This window comes from Microcaecilia unicolor, chromosome 6 (genome assembly GCF_901765095.1).
Source record: "Microcaecilia unicolor chromosome 6, aMicUni1.1, whole genome shotgun sequence".
Lineage (NCBI taxonomy): Eukaryota > Metazoa > Chordata > Amphibia > Gymnophiona > Siphonopidae > Microcaecilia > Microcaecilia unicolor.
In genome coordinates this window covers 335,931,496-335,956,768 of record NC_044036.1, presented here as the reverse complement: position 1 = coordinate 335,956,768, position 25,273 = coordinate 335,931,496, and the positions used below count along the sequence as shown (strand labels likewise).

General features: G+C 46.3%; 1 protein-coding gene across 1 annotated transcript in view; it reads right to left on the bottom strand.

Moving 5' to 3' along the window:
- Positions 1 to 25,273, bottom strand: part of SOX9 (SRY-box transcription factor 9) — a 53,569-nt gene that overhangs the window by 5,561 nt on the left and 22,735 nt on the right. The gene's annotated exons all lie outside the window — the stretch shown is intronic.

Genomic DNA, 25,273 nt, shown 5'->3' with positions numbered 1-25,273 from the left:
TATGATCCCTTAAAGCAGGATTGTGCATTGAATGTTTTACCTGCCCATTGGTAGCTAAGGAGGCAGTTAATGTGTCTACAATCCAGTTTATTATTATTTTTCTTGACATCTTCTTAATGACTTATAACAGAAGCCTTCAAAATTCATAGCGAAAATAAGGGATATTTTATATAATTTCAGTGCCTAGGCAAGTCACTTAATTTAACTCTCCAGGTACAAAAGTTAGATCGTGAGCCCCCTAAGGACAGAGAAATTACCTGAATGTAATCAATGTAAACCGCTTTTTGATCGTACCACAGAAAGTGTAAAGTCCCGTACAAAATAATAATAATAATAATAATACAACAACAATAACTCTCATTTCGGATGTAATGCACTTTCTTAACATCAACATCCAGATAAACGTGTGCAATGACTTTATTTTTTTCTTTCAGTGAAGCAACATTACTGAATTTGAAGGTTTGGGTTGTTTACACACTTCCCCTCCCCCTCCCCCTCCCCGTATGTGGACGTTTTAGCATAGACGGGTGAATTTCTCTCTGCAGAGGTTACATTGCTTTAGAAGCAATAATTTATGCGAGAATGGCCAAATAACACATTTTTTATTTTTGCAGGGTTTTCAACTAATTAATTGAATGCCTAACTGTAGACATTTCTTCCAAATGAAGAATATCAAATATAAAAATAAATATGTATTTTCCCAAGTGTTTTAAAATGAAGTACTAACTATCGCTGTAGCAAACGCAACTCATTGTGCTTGTAATGAGTCATTTAAGTGTTATTTGTTTATCAATCGATAGCAGACTATTGAGCAATTTATGATGCCCATTGATTATTTACATTGTTTCATTTCCCTCTCACTTTCTGCAACTTCATGAACCGCAGTTGAGAATTTCTTTCTAAGATAGATGTTCAAGCGGGTCACAATACATTTTTATGCAGAATTCCTGTTTCTTGTTGGAACTTTTAAGTTTTAAAACAGTATCTGTAGCTTTGGATAAGTTTTGGAATGTGCAGTTCAGAAGTTCATCCAGAGGGGTCACCAAAGGCCCAGAAACTTATAAGAAACTTTCACTTTAAAAGAACACTTCAGCCTACTGAATAATAACAACAATAAAAAAAAAATCACTCGATCCCTCTTACAGACCAAATGAATGCCTCTGAGCCAGGTTCAGGCTTTTATTTAATAGGATTCAACTTTACCAAAATTGCTTAGCAACATTTGTTTACTCTCTTCCCCCCCTTCCCTTCCCAAGACATGGGTATTCATTCTACTGGTTGCGCTTTTCATGCCGATCAAAAATAAACTTTTAAAAATACAGTTGATAGAAAATAAACTTTTAAAAATATAACTGGTAGACTCTAATATTTCTCTCACGAGGAAACGTAAGCTATATAAAGAGACATTTCATTGTAATCTTAGATTCTTCATTTACGTGCAGTGAGATACATGAAATTCCACAATGACAGAATCGAACTATATATGCTGAATATATGTGTGTGTGTGTGTTTTTTTTTTTAAAGCAGAATCAAAACAATTGCATTAGGAATCTAGAAATCTTCCTGTGTAACTCACCTATAATTCTACAATGGCTCGACAGCCACAGATCAAACGCTTTGTAATTTTCAACGAAAAAAGGAGTTTCAACAGTGGATAACATTGGAAGGGGGTGGCATTGTGAAACCTCATTTGGGACGTGATTCATTACCATTTTTTCTTTTATTTCAGTACTAAAGTCGATCGAAATTGTTGGGTAAAGAGAAACGCTGTTTCTGAAATAGCCAGAGCTGGTCAGTCGACTATTTGTAAGGGGAAATAATCATCCATCAGTACTTAGAGAAAAAAAAAATGAGGAAAAAGGTTTAGTTTTAGAAACCTGTGAATAATACAAATCCCCTCGACACACACACATGAATCCATATAATACATACGTAACCCAGAATTGTCTTTACTATTTGCTTGTTGTATTAATATCATGCTTTATCATTATCATGTTACTCAAGATCCTTCTATAATACTAAATGTTTATTTCTTATATATCTCCACTATTCATGATGTATTGTAAGCCACATTGAGCCTGCAAACAGGTGGGGAAAAGTGGGATACAAATGAAAAAAAAAAAATATATATATATATGGCTGATGGTGTGTATACATGTATACATGTATGTATGTACACATACATACATGTATATACATACATACATGTATATATATATATATATATATATATATATATATATATATATATATATATATATATATATATACACATACACACACACACACACACACATATACACATCCCCTTAAAAAGGAAGAAGTCAGATATTGTGAACGTGTTCATTTATTATCCTGCAAAGACAGAAAATGTGTGAGAGGGATGGAGGTTCTTCTGGTAGCTCCAGCCCCCTCTTTCATGCGGTGCAAACTTTGCTTCTGAGGAGGTGGCGGAAAACGAAGCGTTACAAAGTTCTCTTTTCTGGGCGCAGGAAAGGAAAGTTCAGAAATCCCAAAGCTTATTCAGACGCAGCCTTCGGCCGTGTGAGTTGGGGGGTGAGGGGTGTTTGACGAGACAACACAAGTGATTTAAGAAAACAAAATTGTTTGTTGTGCACTTTTTTTTTTTTAAGTGACCACGTGTATGTGTCAAATTCAAGTATACAGGTTAAACTATTTGCATCCTTTCCAATGCTGTGTATAGAAAAGAGCAAATCCTTCAGCTCTCGGAGGTCCTGAAATAGGTTGCTCATAGTCCTGGATGCATTTTAAAGACTGATGCCTATGAAGTTTTTGCGTTACTTTTTGCAAGGGCATTAACAGCACTCCTTTTCCAGTGGGAAAAAAAATCTCTCTCTTACCTCATTACCACTTAATTTTCTATATCTAGAAAGCAAACAAGCTCTGTGTTGGAAAATCTGGAAACTATTTTTTTTTTGTGTGTGTGTGTGGTGACCGTGTGTGTGTGTGTGTGCGCGCGCGCCATCGCTTCGGCTTCGCTGTCCTTTGCTGGTGGCATTTAAATACCATTCACAGTCCCTTGTCTCACCTAGTTTATCAGTTAAGCACTTTGAAGGCCGTGCACACGGGGTTCCTCCTTTATGGATTTATAGTACAATTTTAAATAAACAACCGGGGAAGTGAAGCTCAGAGCTATAATTTCAGATCGAGAGATTAGATAACGTGGAATATTCGACCAGCTGATTTCGCCTGGTTTCAGAAACTCAGATGTCAAAACAGAAAGTGTTACAGTAATTTCGGCTGTATATTGTCCCTAGCTCTTTGTGAAAACAGTACACGAACCGATATTACCGAATCTGTTCTAACCGAATAGTCTTTTGCAATTAATCCGCTTTGCAATTTTAGAAACGGAAGAAAAATGTTTTAAAACTGTGTCAGACCTATATATAAATATAATTTAGCATAAATTTTTTCGACATGAAAGTTAGATCTTAGAATTGAAAACATTAGAGAAACTAAACCCAAAGACGAAACCTTAAGCAAAACAAACTTAAATATCTTTATTATTGCAATCTGCACCTCAAATTAATTGAATGTATTTCGTAGGAACGTAAAAAGAAAAATAAAGGATCAAAATGCAAAGAAATCATGGTGGGTTAATCTGCTCACAAACAAGGATCTTACCCCCCCCCCCCCCCCCCACAAAAAAAAAAAAAAAAAATCTCCTTTTCACTGCATTGTTTCTCCATTACATTTTAAATAACTTATTACAAAGCAAGCCAACCCCGCTTTGGAAGGAACTTCAGTTTGGTTGCCGTGTCGGCCCCACTTCATCTGTGTAAAGGAATTTCCCCCAGTCTTCTGCAGTACATTGTATTCTGTCCCCACTCCCCCTGGCTTTTTTTTTTCTCCTGCTTGCATTCGTTTTTCAGGAGAAAAGAAACACACATTTAATATCCCTGTTTTGCAATAGATGGATACATGCTTTGAAATATTTACTGCACAGCAAACTGATTTTAACACAGAAGTTTCTGTGCATTTGGCTAATTTGCAAGCAAGTGGGGGAGGAGGGGGGAAAGAAACAAGAAAAACAGTTTCGGATATTTCATCTATAGAAGAATCTCTCTCTTTCTCTCCCCCCCCCCCCCCCCACCCGCCCCCAAATAATCAAGTGCTTATTGCTGCTAATTTCTGCTTTACTGCACACAGGTCAGATTTTTGCATATACTTCTCTTAAGCAGTTTGACCATGGACACAAAATGAGAAACCCCTTTTGAGCAGGTCTCCACTGTGCCTGTAGCCCACAGAAACTGCTCCAGAGCCAGTCTGGCTTTTCCCTCTTCGGGGCCGTCATCAGCTGACACAATTATTTCGGCATCTTTAACCCTTTAGCCACAAAGTTTTGAAGAATAATAGTTCCTGGTAGATGAAATACAAGACTTCTGCTTAAAATATAACAGCTAAGTTGTCCTTGGAGAATGCTACTACTTAACATTTCTAAAGTGCTACTAGGGTTACGCAGCACTGTACAATTTAACATAGAGGGACAGTCCCTGCTCAATGAGCTTACAATCTAAAAGACAAGTGAACGGTCAGTCCGAAAGGGGCAGTCAAATTGGGGCAGTCTGGATTTACTGTACGGTAAGAGTTAGGTGCCGAAGAGGTGGGCTTTAAGCGAAGATGGGCAGGGAGGGGGCTTGGTGTATGGGCTCATTTACTTATTGTTTCATAAACGGCTAATTTTTCCAAAGAACGTGATCTGAAAAGAAAATAAAAAAGTGTCGGAGGCAGCAAAGTATCTCCAGTGAAAGGTTTAAGTCTTTCTTTTTGACTCCTAAAGTCTGAAATGTTTTTTTTAAATATTTTTGATGTCAGTATATTTCGTTTTCACCCCGACCCCCTTCTCCATCTCTTGAAATAGTCTGTTCTGCTCTTGTAGGGGAAGTTTTTCTAAAAACGTATTTTGACAGCGAGTTACATACAGTCATATAAGGAGGTTCATATTGTCAGGATGGGACCTGGGGTGCCTTTCTTGCCCCTCTCCCCTCACAAAGTAATTTGGAAACGATCAGCTTCCTTCAAGATCTCAGATGTTGTTCACACTGTATTATATATTTTGAGGCAAACACTTTTATTTTTTTTTTTAAGTTTAAAGTAATTTTATTGATAACTCAAAGTTAAGCAACACAACACACAACATACTCAATATTGCCCACACTTTTTGCTTTTAAATGAAAGACCCCTCCCTGTGTGCTATTGCTGGTTGTCTGCAGTGCACCCCATTGTCCTGCACCCGGGGGGGGGGTCCCTTATTGTCAGCACGGGGACCTCTTTTCATAGCCAAAATGGTGAACCCCCCTCCCCCCAACAACTGGATATCGAAGTGAATTAGAAACCACAGATCCGAAAGGAATGTTGCAGATAGTTCAAGCCAAGACTGCAATTATTCTAGTCACCAAACCAGGTGCAGCCTCTTTAAACACCTACTGCCCCTCCCCCCCCCCCCCCCCCCCACCGTGTTCAGATCTTATTATAACAGAAGTTGAGGTTGCAACTGTTGTATCAAAATAGTTATTGGTTGGAAAAGGATAAGAAATCAATTACACAATTGTTTTTTCAATATGTATTGATTTGGTTTTATGCACAGCAGCCCTAGATTTCCATTAAGAGAAAGCTGAAGGGATGTCAAGCGTGTCTGTGTGGAAACGGAAGTATGACCCCCTCGGATTTCAGAGTTGAACGCATAGCAGATCCATCTGGTACTAGCCAGCTTATAATCGAAAGACAAAAACGCCTATATTGCGACCTAAATCGGGAGATAGGCGTTTATCTCCCCAAAAACGAATAACGCGGTATAATCGAAAGCCGAACTTGGACGTTTTCAACTGCACTCCATCGCGGAAGTGTACAAAGTTGACGGGGCGTGTCGGAGGCGTGATGAAGGCGGGACTGGGGCGTGGTTATCACCCAAACAGAGATGGGCGCCTTTCGCCGATAATGGAAAAAAAGTGTGCGTTTGTAGTTAGAATTTAGGGCACTTTTCCTGGACCCTGTTTTTTCACGAATAAGGCCCCAAAAAGTGCCCTAAATGACCAGATTACCACCAGAGGGAATCGGGGATGACCTCCCCTGACTCCCCCAGTGGTCACTAACCCCCTCCCACCACAAAAAATGATGTTTCACAACTTTTTATTTTCACCCTCAAATGTCATACCCACCTCCCTGGCAGCAGTATGCAGGTCCCTGGAGCAGTTGTTAGGGGGTGCAGTGGACTTCAGGCAGGTGGACCCAGGCCCATCCCCCCCTACCTGTTACAATTGTGCTGTTTAATGCTTAGTCGTCCAACCCCCCCAAACCCACTGTACCCACATGTAGGTGCCCCCTTCACCCTTTAGGGCTATAGTAATGGTGTAGACTTGTGGGCAGTGGGTTTTGAGGGGGATTTGGGGGGCTCAACACACAAGGGAAGGGTGCTATGCACCTGGGAGCTCTTTTACCTTTTTTTTTTTTTTTTTGTAAAAGTGCCCCCTAGGGTGCCCGGTTGGTGTCCTGGCATGTGAGGGGGACCAGTGCACTACGACTCCTGGCCCCTCCCACAAACAAATGCCTTGCATTTATTCGTTTTTGAGCTGGGCACTTTCATTTTCCATTATTGCTGAAAAACAAAAACGCCCAGCTCACAAATTGTAGAATAAAACATGGACGTCTATTTTTTTTTGAAAATACGGTTCGGTCCGCCCCTTCACGGACCCGTTCTCGGAGATAAACGCCCATGGAGATAGACGTTTTTCGTTCAATTATGCCCCTCTATGTGTTCTAGGTCCCTCGAAGTTTATGTTATTATTTATTGTTTTGTAACAGATACGTTTGTTGCTGTGTATGTGTTTGATATACCAGAAGTTTAACCTGCCAGTGCTATTTTTCAGTAGAATGAAGGGGCCGAGAGCTTATCTCAATGGGCCCCGTTAATCGAGGGCCGGGACCCATCGAGAAGGTTCGGGATGAGGGGGGGGCGGGCTGTGGGAGCACGACGCCCCATAGGGCTCTGTGGACGTCGAGGGAGGCAGCTGATTGGGTGGGAGGAAGAAGGGGGCGGGGCCTAGGGGACCTGGAGACACCTGATAGGCAGGGGGGGGGGGGAAGAGGCAGGCCAAGGGCAAAGGATAGAGGAGGGGGGTCGCTCGAGGATCAGGCGTTGTTTTTTTCCCCCTGTTCCTCGGAGGTGTCTTTTTGTTTTTCTTAAGGGTTAGTTAAGTGCAAAGAGTTGTTGCTGTTGTTTGTCTAATTTGTTTCAGGAGGAGGAGGATTTTGTCGCAGCGGAAGCAAAAAACCCGAGTTACAGGGACTAGGCTCAGGGGTGAGCCGGTGCAGAAGTGGGTCGGGTGACCCGGTGGAATGTGTGGAGGTCCACACAGGCCTTGGCTCTTGCTGCAGTGGCGGAGTCGGAAGAGGCCGGCTGGAGGAAGAGGCCACTTGCTGTCAGGGCAAGTGGCGGTGGGGGGGGGGGGGGGGCAGCGGTTGCTGCGGTGTGTCTGTAAAATTGTAGCTCGGGCAAAAAAGGGGGTCGTTATGTTATTGTTATTTAAGTAATGTTAATAAAGCAAGCTGCGGCCTGTTTTATCCCACACTGGTGTGTTGTGTTATTGAGAAATAAGGAGTACGGGGGGGGGGGGGGGGGGGGGCGGGGGGGTCAATTAGCCTGAACCAGGGGTACTGGCTGCAAGGATTAAGGGCTTTAGCATATTTGGATAATTTGCTCCCTGGCGCTTTAACTAGTGGTGTCCACCTAACAGGATCTCTCTAAGGAGCCAGCTCTGTGGGTGCCAGTGGCAGGGGCGTAGCCAGACAACAGATTTTGGGTGGGCCTAGGCAAGAAGTGGGTGGGCACCAAAAGCTCTTCCCCCCCCCCCCCCCACCACCAAAAGATATCTCAGCTGGCAGGAAAATGCTTCTTTCCACCCTGGCAGTCTGCAGCAGGCATGCGCTGAAAACTGAGCATGCGCAGGTGCCAGTACCGTGGAGAGTAGCGTTTTCATTACCATCAGGGGGAAGTCTTCAGCTGGTAGAGCTTGGGATCTCCACCAGCTACCGCTAAACATGTGCTACTGTTGGGTGGGCCTGAGACCTAAGTGGATGGGCCCTGGCCCACCCAGGCCCACCTGTGCCTACGCCACTGGCCAGTGGCAACTGCATCCCCCCCAAATATTGAGCAAGTTCCTTCATTGTGTTCAGGGAGGGTAAATTTGTGTTGGCACCTATCTCCCTAACACCCTGTAAAAACCGTGTGGTCAGGCATGGGAAGGGTGGGTACTGCATATGGGAAGGAGATTCTGCATATTCATCAACCCAGGATGGGAGAGTACACCGAAAGAAGATGAGAAACTGTGCCCAGGATACTGGAGTGATACCTGCTGGCAGCTGGGAGATATCCTTAGCAGTGCTGACAGGAATAACTGGGCAGACTGGATGGGTCGGTGAGTCTTTTTCTTCTGTCAAGACAAGTCTCTATACCTTACAGCCCGTCTGACAAAGCAAACCCCGCATCCTACCCTTTGTCCCCATATAAGATAGCAGGAAAATTGGTTACAGGGGTGGGGGGTGTTCATAGAATTTGCAAGGCTGTGGTCTCATTGCCTATTTGAACTGAAGGAGCTGTTCAAGTTTTGAGGGAGACCCCTAATTGGGTTCTCTTTAAATACCCATCATACTATATTTTTCCGCTGGGTTATAAAGACCGACACAAAAGCACTAGAGATGGCCATCTGTTTACAACAAATACAAAAAAAAAATTGTTGCATGTCATTATTCATAGTATCATAGTAAACGATAGCAGATAAAGACCTGAATGGTCCATCCAGTCTGCCCAACAAGATAAACTCATTTTACATAGTATGTAATACTTTATATGTATATCCGAGTTTGATTTGTCCCTGGCTTTCTCAGGGCACAGACTGTAGAAGTCTGCCCAGCAATATCTCCCAGCATTGTTCTTGTACTAAAAGTTCTGAAGATTCTGGAATACTAAAGAGTTACAAGATTCTGGAATCCCAATTAGTAGCAACATTCCATGTAGAACCCCAAAGAGTAACAATGTAACATAGTAAATGACGGCAGATAAAGACCTGAACGGTCCATCCAGTCTGCCCAACAAGATAAACTCATTTTACATGGTATGTGATACTTTATACCCGAGTTTGATTTGTCCTTGCCTTTCTCAGGGCACAGACCGTAGAAGTCTGCCCAGTACTGTTCTTCTACTAAAAGTTCTGAAGATTCTGGAATCCCAAAGAGTTACAAGATTCTGGAATCCCAATTAGTAGCAACATTCCACGAAGAACCCCAAAGAGTAACAATGTAACATAGTAAATGACGGCAGATAAAGACCTGAACGGTCCATCCAGTCTGCCCATCAAGATAAACTCATTTTACATGGTATGTAATACTTTATATGTATATCCAAGTTTGATTTGTCCCTGGCTTTTCTCAGGGCACAGACCGTAGAAGTCCACCCTGCACCGGTTTTATTCTCCAAATACCGGCGTCGCCACCCAATGCCCGCTAAGATTCCATAGATCCATTCCTTCTGAACAGGATTCCTTTGTATTTATCCCACGCATGTTTGAATTCCATTACCATTTTCATCTCCACCACCTCCCGCGGGAAGGCATTCCACGTATCCACCACCCTCTCCGTGAACAAAATACTTCCTGACATTAGTCCTGAGTCTGCCCCCCCTCCAACTTCAATTCATGTCCTCTAGTTCTACCACTTTCCCATCTCCAGAAAAGGTTCGTATGTGGATTAATACCGTTCAAATATTTGAACGTCTGTATCATGTCACCCCTGTTTCTCCTTTCCTCCAAGGTGTACATGTTCAGGTCGGCAAGTCTCTCCTCGTACGGTTTGTAATGCAAATCCCATACCATTTTCGTAGATTTTCTTTGCACCGCTTCCAGTCTTTTTACATCTTTAGCCAGATATGGCCTCCAAAACTGAACACAGTACTCCAAGTGGGGCCTCACTAACGACTTGTAGAGAGGCATCAACACCTCCTTTCTTTTGCTGGTTATACCTCTCTCTATGCAGCCTAGCATCCTTCTAGCCATGGCCTGTTTTGCTCTTAGTTTTTCAGCTATTTGGTTGGAAAACCATATAGGCTTCCTGTTTCTCTTGGTTTTGTTTACTTTCCTCAGTCGCCATATTTATAGCAGCCTTCAGCTTTCACCACTGATGTTCCACTTCTCCTACCCCTTCCCACTTCAACAGCTCCTTTCCCCCCATTTTATCAAAATCAGTACGTCTGAAATCCAGTACTTTTAGTTTTTGTGCGTCCACACTGTGCCTTCACCCTTATATCAAACCATACAGTGTGATAATCACTATTACATAGGTGGGCACCCACCTGGATATTAGAAACACTTCCTCCATTCGTGAGCACTAGATCCAGCATTGACTCTCCCCTCGTGGGTTCCATCACCATTTGTCTGAGCAAAGCACTTTGACAGGTATCCACAATCTCCCTACTTTTTTCCGATTCCGCAGACGGGACATTTCAATCCACATCAGACAAGTTGAAATCTCCCAACAGTAGCACCTCCTCTTTCATAGCAATCTTTTGAATATCCTCTATCAGATCCTTGTCTAGCTTCTCTATTTGTGCCGGAGGTCTGTAGATAACCCCCGTGTGGATACAGGTTCCATCTTCCCTTTTCAGGACGATCCATAAAGCTTCTTCCTTTCCCCAGGTGCCCCGCATTTCAGCCGCTCTGATATCGTCTCTCACATACAGCGCCACTCCTCCACCTCTTCGGCCCTCTCTATCCTTCCAGTATGGTCACATCCCATTCATGGGAATCGTTGAACCACGTCTCCGTAATAGCAACAATATCCAAGTTTTCTTCAAACATCAGGGCTTGCAAGTCTTGAACCTTTTTACCTAGACTGCGAGCATTTGTGCTCATTGCTTTCCATCTGCGTAGAAAGTTTAGGTGGTTTTCTGTATTTAGATGACCTTTCCCTCTGCCATCAAGTTTATTCTGGGGGTGACTTTCCAAATTCCTTTGTTTCCTTTTCAGGCTTATTTTCGAAAGTGATCGCCGGCGATCTTCCGACATAAATCAGCGATCTCGCAAAAGCGGCGAAATCGGTATAATCGAAAGCTGCTTTTTTGACACCATCACCGCTTTCCTGTCGCCAAGCCGGCGAAAGTTCAAGGGTGCGTGTCGGTGGCGAAGCGAAGGCGGAACATGGGCGGGCATGGGCGTGGCTACTAGATGGCCGGCTTTTGCGGATAATGGGAAAAAAAAAAAGCGGTGTTACTAAGTATTTTGCCGCTTTTACTTGGCCCTTTTATTTTCATGACCAAGCCTCAAAAAGGTGCCCGAACTGACCAGATGACCACCGGAGGGAATGGGGGATGACCTCCCCGTACTCCCCCAGTGGTCACCAACCCTCTTCCACTAAAACAATAAAAATAAAAACCTTTTTTGCCAGCCTGTATGCCAGCCTCAAATGTCATACCCAGCTCCATGACAGCAGTATGCAGGTCCCTGGAGCAGTTTTAGTGGGTGCAGTGCACTTCAGGCAGGTGGACCGACGCCCATCCCCCCCTACCTGTTACACTTATGGTGGTAAGTGTTGAGCCCTCCAACCCCCCCAATACCCACTGTATCCACATGTAGGTGCCCCCTTCACCCGTAAGGGCTATGGTAATGGTGTAGAGTTATGGGGAGTGGGTTTGGGGGGGGGGATTTGGGGGGCTCAACACCCAAGGTAAGAGAGCTATGCACCTGGGAGCTAGTTGTATATATTTTTAAAATTTTTAGAAGTGCCCCCTAGGGTGCCCGGTTGCTGTCCTGGCATGTCAGGGGGACCAGTGCACTACAAATGCTGGCTCCTCCCACGACCAAATGCCTTGGATGTCCCCGGGTTGGAGTGTAACAGGTATGGGGGGATGGGCCTGGGTCCGCCTGCCTGAAGTGCACTGCACCCACTAAAACTGCTCCAGGGACCTGCATACTGCTGTCATAGAACTGGGTATGACATTTGAGGCTGGCATAGAGGCTGGCAAAAAATAAAAAATAAAAATTTTAGGGTGGGAGGGGGTTGGTGACCACTAGGTGAGTAAGGGGAGGTCATCCCCGATCAGTTTGGGCACCTTTTTGAGGCTTGGTCGTGAAAAAAAATGGACCAAGTAAAGTCGACCAAATGCTTGTCAGGGACGCCCTTCTGTTTTCCATTATCGGCTGAGGATGCCCATCTCTTAAGCACACCCCAGTCCCGCCTTCGCTATGGTGCCGACATGCCCCCGTGACCTTTGGTTGTCCCCGCGACGGACTGCATTTGAGGGCGCCCAAAATCGGCTTTCAATTATGCCGATTTGGGCGACCCTGAGAGAAGGACGCCCATGTCCCGAGTTGTGTCGGAAGATGGGCGCCCTTCTCTTTCGAAAATGCCCCTGATAATGACTAGGGATGGGCTGTCATTTGCAATGACATAGCCTATGTCATTGCATGTCAATAACAAAAATGAGAAGAAAGAACATATTTTCCCCCTAAATCTCTAAAAGTCACCAAAACTTGCACCTACAAATTTGGGCGTATGCCCATTCTGCATGCGCAATTGAAAAATGAGCTAATTAGGGCCAATAATTGGCTTTTTAACAAATGATTATTGGCACTAATTAGATTTAATTGCAACCTGCGCATGTAAATTTAAGCATGGGATCCACACCTAAATTTTATGCACGTGTTAAAAAAAGGGATGCAAAAATGGGAGGGTCATGGGTGAAATGGGGACATTCATAGCATTTATGTGTGTTGTTATAGGATATAGGGGATATGCACCCAATGTAGGTGCATACATTTGCTGGTGCACATGGCCATGCCTAAAGTTAAGTGCAAGTCCTGGGTGTAAGCGCTGTTCTAAAAGCCGCGCCTAACTTTTTTCCATGGTTTATAGAATAGCACTTTTTTTCAGCACCACATATAGAATTCACGCCCTTTATGTTTTTTTTCATTCTCGAATAATAGTGCACACGTTTTGCAAAGAGTGTGCTCTCTTTTCTCAATAGTGCGTACTTGTGCAAACCATTATGCATAACCTCACTATTAGGAACAGAGTGCAAACCCTTGAAAAAACATTGCTCCCATAAGAAAACAAATGCCCAGAAAACTCCGAACAAAATGAACACTCTAGTATTAACCCAGGAAATGAAAATTTGCCAACTGCCCATCCATACAAATTACCCCTCCCTGGACTCAGTTGAGCTTGCTCCACATTGGGGTTGCACTTGCTCAGCACCCTCTGGCACCCACAGAGCTGGCTCTTATGACTGACAGGTGAGCACCAGAAACTATTTTCAGCTGTAGTATAAAAGGAAGATGTCTTACAACAGCGAAAGGTTGTGGCAGATCTTTCTGTTCCTGGACAAAGTTGAATTCTTTGGAGGCTGTGATATCTGCAACTAGAATGCCATAAGCACTACCGGGGGGGGGGGGGGGGGGGGGGTGTACACAGCAGCCATCTCCATTTAGTCCTTTTTTTCTATTTTATTTTAAACATATGTTCCACATTCCTCTGCACAAAAAAACAAAACCAAAACCGTAACCTCCGCTCACAGGACAAATCCCTCCTCTCAGTTCCCTTCTCATCTCTACCACTGCCAACTCCAGGCTCCGCTCATTCTGCCTTGCCTCACCCTATGCTTGGAACAATCTTCCTCAACCCCTACGCCAAGCCCCCTCCCTACCCATCTTCAAATGTCTACTTAAAACTCACCTCTTCAAGGCTGCTTTCAGCACCTAACCTTTCGTGAAATATAGTATGCCCTATCAGACGGACTCTACACTTGTCTTTTGACTGTACACTTGTCTTTAAATTGTTTAGATTGTCTTTAGATTGTAGACCTGTCTTTTAGATTGTAAGCTCCTTGAGCAGGGACTGTCCTTCCATGTTAAATTGTACAGCGCTGCGTAACCCTAGTAGCGCTTTAGAAATGTTAAGTAGTAGTAGTAGTAGTAGTAGGGGAGGGGCTCAAAAGTGTCTGTGCAAGAGTGCAGATCAAAATATATGCATTCATAGTTGCCAGCATCTTGTATACATATGATGCCATGTTTTAAGTTTGGCATTGCGATGACGTTGTGACTAAGAATGCATATATTTTGATCAGCAAAAACATTACTACTACTACTACTACAAAACATTTCTATAGTGCTACCAGTCGTACGCAGCACTTCACAATTGAACATGAAGAAAAGACAGTCCCTGCTCAGAAGAGCTTACAGTCTAAATCAGGACAGACAAGACAAATAAGGGATAGGGGCAGGACAGACAGATAGGACACATAGGGAAAAGGGACTATTGAAGAGAGGAAGACAAGAGAAAGGTTACGAGCAGGTGACAAGTTAGGAATTAAAAGCAGCATCAAACAGGTAGGCCTTTAAAGACATATTAGCATTTAGTCTCCTGACGAAGCTTGAATGAAAGTGAAACGGAGATCCCCGTCGGGAGAGCAGCTGAAGCTAAGCGCTTGCTATATTTATATTTTTTGATACTGATATTGATTAATGAGGAGGTTTTTTAAACACCGATGAGAAAAACAGAGTATGGCATACATAGGCAGGGCTGCCAAGAGACTGGGCTGGGACCAGGGCAAGGCCGCCACCGCCCCCCCCCCCCCCTGAGGCCACCACGCTGCAGTCTCCAGTCTCCACCTGCCCACCACCAGCCCCGTCGACAGTCCCCCTCCGTCCGCCACCGGGCCCCCCTGCATTCAGATCACAGCGCCTCACCTCCGTGTGAAAGCGCAGCGGCAGATCGCCTCCCTTCGGGCCTTCCCTGCCTGTGTCCCGCCCTCGTCTGATTTAACTTCCTGTTTCCACGCGGGCGGGACACAGGGAGGGAAGGCCCGAAGGGAGGCGATCTGCCGCTGCGCTTTCACATGGAGGTGAGGCGCTGTGATCGGAATGCAGGGGGCCCGGTGGCGGATGGAGGAGGGCTGTCGACGGAGCCGAGGGCGAGTGGGTGAGACCGGGGACTGCGGCGCCGGGCCCCCCTTGGAGGCCCGGGCGCAGTGACTTTTGACCCCCCCTGCCCCCCCCCTCGGCGGCCGTATACATAGGCATAAGATATAGAGTTCACGGTCTGGACATTTGAGGTCCTCTTTCCTCCTTAACAAATAGATTGTGTGTAACTCAGTAGAACTAATAATCTCTTCAGCTTGGAGGTATGTCAATAAGGATGAAACCACAAAATGTCAAGGGGCCCTTATACAAAGCTGAGGTAAGCACTAACACTCCCCAGTCAGACAGGACATGATAATCCTTTGGAACTCCTGCTGTGACTATGAAAAGCAGAGACATTTGTCATCAGAGAAGCTACTTGACTAATAGTCTTCTCCTGGATATCTACAGCTGGTTTCTGTGCTGTACTTTCATTGTCATTATTAAATAGAAAACAGGATTCTCCATCTGAGCATAACATCTAAAATGTTTAATTTGAAGAAAAATCTATTTTGCTTAAATAATAAACCCCTGCACAAAATTTCAACTTTTGTGGGGTGTTAATGTTTTGTTTTCTTTTCTTTCTTGTCTGCAGTTCGGAGAAAGAAGTCTCCAAAAGGCACTAGGTACTTATTCTTTACCCAGTTCCAGGAGGGAGTGCTGGTTTTGAATTTGCAGTGGTTCTGAAACTTGGTCCTGGAGGCCTGGGCCGCCGAGGGGGGGGGGGGCAGGGGGGGACAAAATTCCCCTTGCCCGGGCCTCCAAGGGGGGCCTGGTGCCGCAGTCCCACCCCCCCCCTCCGTTGTCGACCGTCTGCCACTGGGTCGGGCCCCCTGCATTCAAATCGCAGCGCCTCTCACCTCCGTGTGAAAGCGCTGCAGGCAGCAGCAGATTGCCTCCCTTCGGGCCTCCTTCCCTCCCTGTGTCCCGCCCTCGTCTGATGTAACTTCCGCGAGGGCGGGACACAGGGAGGGAAGGAGGCCTGAAGGGAGGCGATCTGCTGCTGCCTGCAGCGCTTTCACATGGAGGTGAGAGGCGCTGTGATTTCAATACAGGGGGCCCGGCCCAGTGGTGGACGGAGGGGGTCACGTGGAGAGCGGTGGCAGCAACCTCGGGGGGAGGGGGGGAGCGGCAGAAGCGACCTCGGGGGGGGGGGGGGGGGGGGCAGGGCGGTGGGGGCGGGGCCCCAGGGACGGCCTTGTTCCGGGCCCGACCCAGTCTCTCGGCGGCCTTGCTGGATGCTACCTAGCCAGTCAGATTTTCAGGATATGTACAATGAATATTCATGAAAGAGATTTGCATTCAGTGGAGGCAGTGTATGCAGATCTCTCATAAATATTCATTGTGGGTATCCTGAAAACCTGACTGACTGGGGTGCCTTCACGACCAGGTTTAGGAACCACCGACTTACATCCTAGTGCAGTGTTGCATTTGTAGACCCTGAATGAACCAATTGAAATCAGCGCTGCAGGTCCCATAGTGCATTGGGGTGGAGGTGTCAGAGATCCAGGACTGGTGTAAAAACTGATTCTTAAAACTGGGTTAACTTGATAACTCTGGGAAAAAGGAAGAAATCCTTAGTGCAAGGCTGCCAGCTGGATCTAGATTCACAGGACAGGGTTGATCCAGTCCTGGTTTTACTGCGTTGCATGCAGAGTGTGAAAATGTTCCTACCCTCCGCCGGAGGGTCTTCGGGATCTTGCCTCTCCCCGGGCCACCCAGCCTTCCGGCTCACTGCAGTCCACAGACAGGCAAGGCTCAAAGGAAATAAACTTCCAAAAAAGTAAAAGTCACCACACTCCTTTATTGTCAGGGATTCACAGTTCAGTAATTTTCAAAAGGAATCCTGCAGCCCCTTCAAAACAACTCTCCTGTTTTTCTCTCAGGGCCCAGGTGCAGCAGAACCGCAAAACAAGTTCCCTTCCAACAGCTGCACAAGTAAGTTGAAGCCCAGTTAACAGTCCCCACAGATAGGTTCCTCTGTAGTCCAACTTCACACCCCAAAAAGGACTCCCTGTATCTTGTCCACCCCCACGGGGTTTCTGCAAACAGTCCAAAACACACAGTTTTGTGGGCCTCAGCCCACAAAAAAAAACAATGTAGCTTATTTTCCCCTCCCCCACCCAAAAGAAGGTTTGTTTCCTAACATTTCAAACTCCACAGTGCTAACTGCCTTAGCACACAGTTCAGACACCCAGTCTCCTCAAAGCACCCAGCCTGAACTCTTTTGGGAAAGAGGAAAGGCTCCCACCCATTCAGGGTCACTCTATTACTTCACTGACCCTCCTCCCGCATGAACCTTCCCCTTCCCACTTTCAACCCAGCTCTGACACCAAGAGTTCACCTGGTTTTTCAGTTTAGTTTTCAAGGCATGAGCCCAGGCAGAAATGTCCATAGGTTCCCCAGAACCTGCCTCCTGCTCCTGTTCTCCAGCAGCTTGCCAGTCCATGGACTCATTCTCCTCCACCCTGATCTGCTGTTCCTCTCTTACTTGATTATGTTCCAGGTGCCCCTCCTTTGCCTTGTCAGAGCCTTCTCCCGGGGAATGCTGGGGCCCATAATCCCTATACCAGGGTTTTCCCCGGGGATGCTGGGAAATGTAGTCCTTCTCCCACCTCCATTTTCTAGGGGGCACTACCTTTTTCCTTCTCTCTCTCTGAGGAATGATTAAAGGTAGGGCTCTGCTCTGTCTTCCTCGGCTCTTAAGCCTCCTTCCTTCTTACATACCCCCACCCTTAAGATAATTGCTGCTCAACCTCAGCAACTCTGTAAGCCTTTTCCACTGAGGAGCAGCAATTCTTCCATGAGGGCATACACTTTTCCAGGCTCATCCCTGTTCTATCCCTGGGTCTCACCAACCCCCATCTAGGCTCCTCATCCCCCTCTTAGCACATCCCATGGCCCCGGGCCTCCCCATTCACCAGGCCTTGAGGGGTTCCCACTGCAGCGGGCTCTACCTGACCCTCTTCTCCTGCAGCCCCCTCCCGCCTCCTGGGGTCCCCCAGCCATGAGCCCTCCGAGGGAGGGGTCACCTAGCTCGCCTAGGTCCCTTTAACTTTCTCTTAGCACCTCACATGGCTTGGCCCATCCCCCCATTCCCAGGGACCTGAGGTGCCTAACCGCACCTCCTACCTCCTGGGGCTTCCGACCTCACCACGATCCCTCCGAGAAAGGGGTTTACACCTGACGACTCTTCTCTTAGTAACCACACATGGCCTGGGCCCTTCCCTCTCCCTAGGGAGCCCGCCACTACCATGCTCCCCCAGGCTGGGTCCCCTGCAGTAGGTCCCTTTCGACCCTCCCCCTGCAAGTCCCAAAACCTGGTTCATAATGTCCAGCTTTAATAGCTCCTGTCCAGCGGTAGTTGACTCTGGTGAGTGCTCTGGCCTTCTCCTCTCCGGCTTGAACTTTTCTCCGGCTTCTCAGGCCTCCATCCTTCCTGGCAGTCCGATGGGGTGCAGCCTGCAATCACAACAAACAAAATCCAAGTGTGGCCTGTTTTCTCTCCTGGCCCCCTCACTTGTGCTGCACCTCCCTGTGTGTCCGCCCCCCCCTCCTGGGAAGGGGTTTGTGGCCTCCTCCATCCCCTACAGCCACTCCCAAGCCTCCAGTTCTCACTTACGTATCCATTCTCACCTCCCCCCTAGATACCCTTTACCTGGGGTAGGTGAGCAAAGCGCTTTTGCTAGTGTTGGCCCCCTCGCTGGGCTTCTGGAACCACCGCCTCTGGAACCTCCAAGAACATCTCCATCTCACGCCAGCCCCTCATCTGTTTTTGAACTGGAATCCAACTGCTCCCACGTGGATGTTCAGTATAGATCCCACCACTGCCACCATTTGTGAAAATGTTCCTACCCTCCGCCGGAGGGTCTTCGGGATCTTGCCTCTCCCCGGGCCACCCAGCCTTCCGGCTCACTGCAGTCCACAGACAGGCAAGGCTCAAAGGAAATAAACTTCCAAAAAAGTAAAAGTCACCACACTCCTTTATTGTCAGGGATTCACAGTTCAGTAATTTTCAAAAGGAATCCTGCAGCCCCTTCAAAACAACTCTCCTGTTTTTCTCTCAGGGCCCAGGTGCAGCAGAACCGCAAAACAAGTTCCCTTCCAACAGCTGCACAAGTAAGTTGAAGCCCAGTTAACAGTCCCCACAGATAGGTTCCTCTGTAGTCCAACTTCACACCCCAAAAAGGACTCCCTGTATCTTGTCCACCCCCACGGGGTTTCTGCAAACAGTCCAAAACACACAGTTTTGTGGGCCTCAGCCCACAAAAAAAAAACAATGTAGCTTATTTTCCCCTCCCCCACCCAAAAGAAGGTTTGTTTCCTAACATTTCAAACTCCACAGTGCTAACTGCCTTAGCACCCAGTTCAGACACCCAGTCTCCTCAAAGCACCCAGCCTGAACTCTTTTGGGAAAGAGGAAAGGCTCCCACCCATTCAGGGTCACTCTATTACTTCACTGACCCTCCTCCCGCATGAACCTTCCCCTTCCCACTTTCAACCCAGCTCTGACACCAAGAGTTCACCTGGTTTTTCAGTTTAGTTTTCAAGGCATGAGCCCAGGCAGAAATGTCCATAGGTTCCCCAGAACCTGCCTCCTGCTCCTGTTCTCCAGCAGCTTGCCAGTCCATGGACTCATTCTCCTCCACCCTGATCTGCTGTTCCTCTCTTACTTGATTATGTTCCAGGTGCCCCTCCTTTGCCTTGTCAGAGCCTTCTCCCGGGGAATGCTGGGGCCCATAATCCCTATACCAGGGTTTTCCCCGGGGATGCTGGGAAATGTAGTCCTTCTCCCACCTCCATTTTCTAGGGGGCACTACCTTTTTCCTTCTCTCTCTCTGAGGAATGATTAAAGGTAGGGCTCTGCTCTGTCTTCCTCGGCTCTTAAGCCTCCTTCCTTCTTACAAGAGACTTGCATTTCTGATTTCCCCCATTGCATTCCCCAAGAAAATGGAAAACTTTCTGAGTTTTTTTGCAACTACATTCAAAGTGGTTTTACATATATTCAGGTACTTATTTTGTACCAGGGGCAATGGAGGGTTAAGTGACTTGCCCAGAATCACAAGGAGCTGCAGTAGGAATTGAACTCAGTCCCCCAGGATCAAAGTCCACTGCACTAACCACTAGGCTACTCCTCCACTAGCAACATTCCATGAGAAGCCTGCCCTTCCAGATCAGCAACGCAGCCGCGCTGCTGATCTGCAAGGGCAGGCTTCTACATGGAATGTTGCTAGTGGAATAGCAACATTAACATTCCATGTAGAATCTCAAATAGTAGCAACAGAATCTCAATAGTAGCAACATTCCATTTAGAATCTGAAATAGGGAAAGGGAAGTGGGACTTGATATACTGCCTTTCTGAGGTTTTTTGCAACTTCGTTCAAAGTGGTTTTACATATATTCGGGTACTTATTTTTTGTACCAGGGGCAATGGAGGGTTAAGTGACTTGCCCAGAGGCACAAGGAGCTGCAGTGGGAATTTAACTCAGTCCCCCAGGATCAAAGTCCACTGCACTAACCACTAGGCTACTCCTCCACTCACAAGACTACATGACCCAGCATGCACTGGGGTAAACCCAGGACTGGTTCAACCCTGTCCTGCAAATCTGGATTCAGTTGGCACCTTAATTTTGAGCCAGTCCTGGATTCTAACATTCCTATCACAATGCATTATGAGACCTGCATTGCTCTTTCCAATGGATAGAATCACATTTTTGCTTTGCAGAAACGGGGAGCGAGACGGAGAGCTGGTAACAGCTTGGTGAAGTCAAGGTATTGATCAGTTATGATTCTGACACTTATAGATTCTTGCCTTTGTCTCTTTATGAGCTTTTGAAGTCCCCCCAGCCCTCAGTTTCAAGCCCACAGGCTCACTTGCTGGCTCCATTTTCTTAGAAAGGGCAGATCCATTCCTGGTGTTATACCCACAACTTGAACTAGGGATATCTTATCTTCCGCCTGGACTGATATACTCATATCACCCCCTCCTCAAGTCACTTCACTGGCTTCCGATCAGGTACCACATACAGTTCAAGCTTCTCCTACTAACCTACAAAGGCACTCGATCTGCAGCCCCTCCCTACCTCTCTACCCTCATCTCCCCTTACATCCCTACTACCCGTAACCTCCGCTCTCAAGACAAATCCCTCCTTTCAGTACCCTTCTCCACCACCGCCAACTCCAGGCTCCGCCCTTTCTGCCTCGCCTCACCCCATGCTTGGAATAAACTCCCTGAGCCCATTCTCCAGGCCCCCTCCCTGCCCATCTTCAAATCCTTGCTCAAGGCCCACCTCTTCAATGTCGCCTTCGGCACCTAACCATTATACCTCTATTCAGGAAATCTAGACTGCGCCAACTTGACATTTCATCCTTTAGATTGTAAGCTCCTTTGAGCAGGGACTGTCCTTCTTTCTTAAACTGTACAGCGCTGCGTAACCCTAGTAGCGCTCTAGAAATGTTAAGTAGTAGTAATATCAGATGGCTTCAGGCCATCAGATGCAGGCTAATTGAATCCTGGCTTTTCCCCAGTGCATGCTGGGACTTGTTTTTCTGATAAGTCCATTGATTTTGCTGAGAAAGTCAGAACTATATGGAAAGAAAGAATGTAATTAAAACAAAAACTTAGCTGTGCTTTAGACAGCAAGTCCAGTACTTGAGACGTAAGGCTAGCGCAGGGCAGATCTATAGGGTCTGTGTCCCAGTTGTGGTTAGGGTTACCATATGGCTCCAGAAAAAGGAGGACGGATTGAGCCAGCCGGGTTTTACTTCCATTGCTTTCCATTGAAAGCAATGGAAGTAAAACCTGGATGGCTCAATTACTTCCATTGAAAGCAATGGAAGTAAAACCTGGATGGCTCAATTACTTCCATTGAAAGCAATGGAAGTAAAACCCGGCTGGCTCAATCCGTCCTCCTTTTTCTGGAGCCATATGGTAACCCTAGTTGTGGTTAGACAGATATAGTTGGGCTGGAGCTGTGCCTGAAATGAGTTTATCTTGTTGGAAGACTAGATGGACCATGCAAGTCTTTATCTGCCGTCATCTACAATGTTACTATGTACTGTATGTTACTATGTGATGCAACTACCAACACCTGCATGCCTGGATTAGCCTGTACCTGCTGACCTGGAGTCATCTGCTGAAGGCAGACAGGAGGAGACTTTGTGGAAGTTTCCCCCAGGGCTTTACCTCGGTTTCTGAGGTGCTGCATTACCTGGCCGGTGCTTTAAATGGACTGGGAGAGGATGGGTTGTTATAGCAACAGTTAAAGCTGAAGTAGATTAACTTTTTTTCCTCTACTGTTGTGGTGGTGTCAGACATCCCCCCCCCCCCCCCCTCTTTCCTCTTCTCATCATGCTTTCATTTTGTAATAACAAAAGATGCTCTGTTTCTCCTATTTAGGTATTGGTTTGGGTTTTAGTCTTCAAATAACTCCATTGTCTGGTGGGACAAAGGGAAGTGTCCCCGGGCAACGTTGATGACAGGAGGAAGTGACATCACAATTTTTATAAACTCTCACATGCTAGTCAGAAAGAGTAGGGAATGCGTCTGTTCTCTAGAAGTGCTATAAATAAGAGAGGGTGTACTATGTTAAAAAGGATGGAGTAAATACACATATAAACTTGATGGGTAAGCTAGACATAAGCACAGAACTCAAAAAGTACCCTGAGCCCAAGTCCCTTTACAGCTGGACTGTGCTATCTCATAGTCCAACCTAGTTACCTGGCTCTGGGTCATAAGGAACAGTTGTGACAGTCCTGGTTTTCCAAATCCCATTTCAGACATAGGATTCTGCTCTTAAAAGTGAGCAAAGCAAACTCACAGCCAGTCAGGGTTTTTAAATTACACCCCAAAGCAGCATGGGTTTTAGTGTCCCTGATTTTTATCCTGAATTCAGAGCTGTAGGTTCCATAATACATCATGATGGCTTGTCAGAATGCCAGGACTGGCCTAATGTCTCCATCTTGGAACTGGGTACTTGGCAGGTCTGTTAGTCTGAGCTGTGCACATGTATTTTGGCTGGTGGTGTACCATTCCTGAATTTGTACAGGAATATATAGAAACACCAAATTGTCCATAACACTTTGTCATTTTTAACCTCCCATTTTGAAAATATTTTATTTATTTATTTATTTATAGCATTTATACCCCGCTCTTTCCCGCTCGATAGCAGGTTCAGTGCGGCTTACAAGGTATGGTACAAGTATCACAGAGATAACCCAAAGTATGGTGCAGGTATGGTACAAAGTATCACAGAGATAACATAAAGTATGGCACAAAGTATCAAGAGATGATCCAGTTATAAAGAGTAGGACAATAGGAAGAGATGTGGGGGAGAGGATTGGAGTATGGGTAGTGCTGGTGGTGTGGATTAAGTTTGAGAATTAAGTTGGGTTTTTTGGGTAAGCTTGTTTGAAAAGGTAGGTTTTCAGCAGCTTTCTGAAGGGTAGGTGTTCATTGGTTGTTCGGATGTGTCGGGGTATTGCGTTCCAGAGTTGGCTGCCTATAACGGAGAAGTTGGATGCATAGTAGGTTTTGTATTTGAGGCCTTTGCAATTGGGGAGATGAAGATTGAGATATGTTCGAGAAGATTTGGACCCGTTCCTGGCTGGAAGATCGATCAAGTTGGTCATGTAGCTTGGAGATTCGCCATGGAGGATCTTGTGGATCATTGTGTGGGCTTTGAAGTTTGATAGGGAGCCAGTGAAGTTTTTCGCGAAGTGGTGTTGCACTTTCAAATCGTGATTTGCCAAAAATGAGTCTGGCAGCTGTGTTTTGGGCGGTTTGGAGTTTTTTCATGATTTGAGCTTTGCAGCCGATGAAGATGCTGTTGCAGTAGTCGGCATGGGTGAGTACTGTGGATTGTACTAGGTTGCGGAAAGTTTTCTGTGGGAGGAATGGTTTTACTCTTTTCAGTACCCACATCAGCACCTACCCACAAAATAGAAGCTGGGACTTGTGAAACCAGGGCTGACACTCCCCCCCCCCCCCCCCCCCCCCCCGTGTTCCTGGAGCCTAGCATTTTTCTCCAGAGAACTTTATAATTAGCATACTCTAGTCAGAACTTTAATGAAGCTTGAGGGCTCTGTTACCATATAGTTAGAAAACTGACTCCTACATTTCCAGGACTGCCTGCAATGAGAACTTTCCTTTCCCTACTGTGAATGCAATAAAATATTGTTTTTTTTCGTTAAGCAAAATTCACACAGAAATTAGAATTTAGGATTAGACTATCAGGTGGTCTATGTGGTGTATGTGTTATCCAAGATTAGAATTTTCTGCTTTGTTAAAATGAAAATTGTTCGGTTTGGGGGCTCTATGACTGAGTTTTACTGCTGTGACAGAGTTGAGGGGGGGGGGGGGGGCTTGGATCTGTCACAGAAATGGCATGTGTTGAGTTCTGGGGAAAACAGAGCTGCCAAGTTGACCAGTCCCAGTTTTAGTTTTATGTCAATAAAACAATGTGGCGTTTGTAGTCCATTGAGATCAGTGCTGCAGGCTCAATTGTGCACCAGGTGGAGCTGTGAGAAATCCAGGACTGGTCTAAAATCTCCCTCCTGGGACTGAGTAACTTAGCTGCTCTGCAAAAGAGAAGGTGACAGCTGTTACTACACCAAAACCACAGCAGGGTTTAGTCTCAGGAGCAGTGGCGTTCCTAGGCTGGCTGACACCTGGGGCAGATCGGCGATGCACCCCCCCCTGGTGAAATTACACCCCCCCGGGTGCAGTGTGACCCCCCCTGGGTGCATTTTTACCTGCTGGGGGGGGGGGGGTGCCGCGCGCCTGTCGGTTCCGAGTCCGCTCATTCCCTGCTGCTCCCTCTGCCCCGGAACAGGAAGTAACCTGTTCCGCGCAGAGGGAGCAGCAGGGAGGGAACGAGCGGACTTGGCCAACAGGCACGCGGCACCCCCCCCCCCTTGGTACGCCACTGCTCAGGAGATTTCCCTAGTTCAGCTCTTGGTCAGTGAAGGCACTGTGAATGAGGGAGAATTAAAGTGAGGGAATGAGGAAAAACCCATCCTATCTTCCCCCAGACAGACACATTTATCATATCCTCAGTTGGAGTACATATAACATTTGCCTACAGTGCAAGGCACACTTGTGATGGCAAGGAGCATGGTGGGATAGCATTTCCCAGTCACTTAACCCTCCATTGCTCCCGGTACAAATAAGTAGCTTTATACTATGTAAACCGCGTTCAATGTAGCTGTGAAAACCACAGAAAGGCGGTGTATCACGTCCCATTTCCCTTTCAATGTATACAGTGGGGAGACAAGTCCAGTATTCAATGGTCATAATCAGGCCTAATTTT